General features: G+C 38.5%; 1 pseudogene; it reads right to left on the bottom strand.

Annotated features, from left to right (window-relative positions):
- Positions 1-293: 293 nt before the first annotated feature.
- The window catches only part of LOC21393792, a 6,624-nt pseudogene continuing 3,838 nt past the window's right edge, over positions 294-3,079 (bottom strand).

Below are 3,079 nucleotides of genomic sequence, written 5' to 3'. Positions count from 1 at the left end.
TTACATAACAAAACTGGATCTTTAGCCTAAAACAAATTACACTTTTCATTGTTCTTCCAGAATCGGGCCGAAACAAACTGATAAATGGATGCAATATCATTCTGGGCCAACCTAGTGATACACATATAACTCTATTTATTATTATCGTAGCCTATCGATAGGTTAGATTTTTTAACCTTTATATTTATATATTTTTTAATTTTTATATAATTTTATATAAATTTAATAGACATAAAATCTGACGAACTGGTATATTGATGAGAATGTCACTTACTATTATTGTTTTTTTGGCATCACAAATTTGACATCTCCATAGTTTGGGGGCTAACGAACGAGTGATAAGCTCCTGTGGGACGCTTGGCCATTAAAGTTGAATGGGTCCCCTTTTCCGCCACCTTCCCTTTATCCAAAACTACAATCTCATCACAGTTTTGAATGGTAGACAATCTGTGCGCCACAACAATACTAGTTCTCCCGATCATCATGCACTCTAACGCCTCTTGCACGGCTTTCACCGAGAGACTATCAAGCGCGCTAGTCACCTTGTCTAGCAACAAGATTGTTAGGTGTGCATTTAGTTAGTAGATTTGTACTATGATTCAGATCATAGTTCATGATTCGCTACAATATTTTTTCTCACAAAAAACACACGTAAATAAAAAATTATTCTGAATCATGATTCTGAATTTATTAACCAAACGTCTAATAAGTATGGCGCACGCAATTGCAATTCGTTGTTTTTGCCCGCCGGAGATTTGCAATCCCCTATCCCCGCACAATGTCTGATACCCGTCCTTTTGCCTTCTGATGAAATCATGAACGTTGGTCGCCCTCGCGGCCTCCATGATCTCAGCTTCGCTTACGTCATTTGGTAATCCATAAGTAATGTTTTCTCTTATAGTGCCGGCAAATAAAGTTGGCTCTTGGTTGACGAGTGCTATGCATTTTCTTGATGACCTAAGGTGGTAGGATCTTATGTCTCAACCGTCGATCTTGACTGCGCCTTTGAGCGGGTCGTAGAACCTTTCGATTAAACTGATAATTGTGGATTTACCGGACCCACTTTTTCCCACGAAAGCTATTGATTTTCGAGCTTCAATGTGGATTGAGAAGCCTTGAAAGATCATTACATTTGGCCTAGTTGGGTACGCGAAATGAACATTGCAGCGTTCTATTTCGCGGGTTATCTTTTCAGGCCGATAACTTTCTAGGCTTTCTGGATGAATTCTTGTCTTTCGGTCTAATACTAGAAATATAGACCGAATAGCATACTGGCCTTCGGAAATGATAGTTGTCAAACTTCCAACATCTGCTATGATGCGACTTGTGGCGACTGTCACAATTGTAGTTTGGAAGTATTCTCTTGGGCTTAGGTAGCCTTCAAAGACAAGTTTGCCACCGTACCAGTAGTTTAAGCAAAAAGTACAAACCTTGATGCCAACCGAAAAAACGAGTACGATGCCTGCAAACCATGATTGGCGAACGCTCTGTTCGCGCGGGCCTTCTTGAGCCTTTTCTAACATTTTGAGGATTCGATTTTGAGAATGGAATGCGGTTACAGTTCGATGGTTAGAAACCGCTTCAGAAGCAAGTTTGGTGCTCTCATCTTGGGCTTTAATGGCCTTTCTAGACATGTTTTTTTAGCAAGACACTCTTACTGTAGAAGCATGCGACAATAAGGGGTTGGACAACTATTAAGACAATGGCAAGTTTCCATGCAATGACCAATGCTATTGTCCATGCCATAATTACTCCTGAGGTTGCTTGTATAAGAAGAGAATTTATCACCCATTAAAGATCTCACCTGCAAAATAATAACCAAATAGTCATTTTATTACTTGCTTAATTCTCTCTAAATTTCGAAATTTCTTCTTTGTAAGTAGTTTTTCTTGATTAATAATTTGTTGCACTTATAAATGCAAGCATGAACACGTGCGAGAGTGCGTGCCTGCATGTGCATGTCTATGTGCGTATACATGTGTGCATATTTCACTAGAAAAAATTTGTAGATTTGACGACACTAATTAGTCGACGGTTTTATACAAAATCGTCGTCAAATGTGCTATTAAAAATACCGTGGTTGACATGGCAACTATAGATGACGGTTTTTTAAAAAACCGTTGTCTAATACTGGTATTTTTAACGACGATTTTTCATAAAACCGTCGTTGAATCTAGTTTTTAACCCATAAAAACTTCATTTCGCAAAAATTCACTCGAAAATTAAAACATCCGCCCACTGAGTTATTCCGCCAATCTCTCTGTCCAGAAAGCGTTGCCACCCCAAATAGGCCTATTCTTCTTTCTGTTCGCTGCCGTTCGCCGCTGTTTTCTCCATAAATCCAGGAAGGACCACAAATCCATGAAGAACATTGTCACGCCCCTAAACCGGGGTTAGTGACGTGGAGGCTTGTTTAGAAACTTAAACCTGTTTGAGAGAGTGATAAGCAAAATAATTTAATTTCTTTCAAATTCAAAACATCCAGGTATTTCCAAACGAGCCCCTGCATTCAAGAGAAATTTAATTTCAAGAACGGTGGTGGAATTTCCAACCAAATCAGTCTAAAATCACGTCCCTGGTATCATGTCAGGAATTTCCACAGGTGTTTAACATACATGAACATAAACAAAAGTAAATATGACATCAACCACAATCTAGTCATATTTAAGTTTACAATCCATAATCTCTTATACATGCCTTGAAATAAAAGATAAGAGGAAATACAACTCTTCGCTTTCCTGAAACAAGTCCACGTCACCGGTAGTAGCTACCTACTCCGCACTACTCCTCGCGTCGCCTGGAGGGGTTTAATACATTTGAAAACATGAAAAGGTGAGTGAAAGGCCCAGTAGGATATAATTTTATAAAACATTTAAAATAAAGGTACTCACAGTCTGAAGATATACACCCGGAACTAATCATCCTTTTAAAAAAAAAAAGGAAATACTCACATAATAGAATATGTCTGTATAATGAAAGTGTGCAGCTCATCATACTACTAAACAAGAAGCGGTAAAAATGTCTGTCTAATGAAAAGTGCAGAGCCATAATTCCACTAAACAAGAAGTGGATCCGTACG

Source organism: Morus notabilis, unplaced genomic scaffold (genome assembly GCF_000414095.1).
Source record: "Morus notabilis unplaced genomic scaffold, ASM41409v2 Scaffold1242, whole genome shotgun sequence".
In the NCBI taxonomy this organism is placed as follows: Eukaryota; Viridiplantae; Streptophyta; class Magnoliopsida; order Rosales; family Moraceae; genus Morus; species Morus notabilis.
Note: the sequence above shows the minus strand (reverse complement) of the source record. Positions and strands in the feature narration are given on the sequence as shown.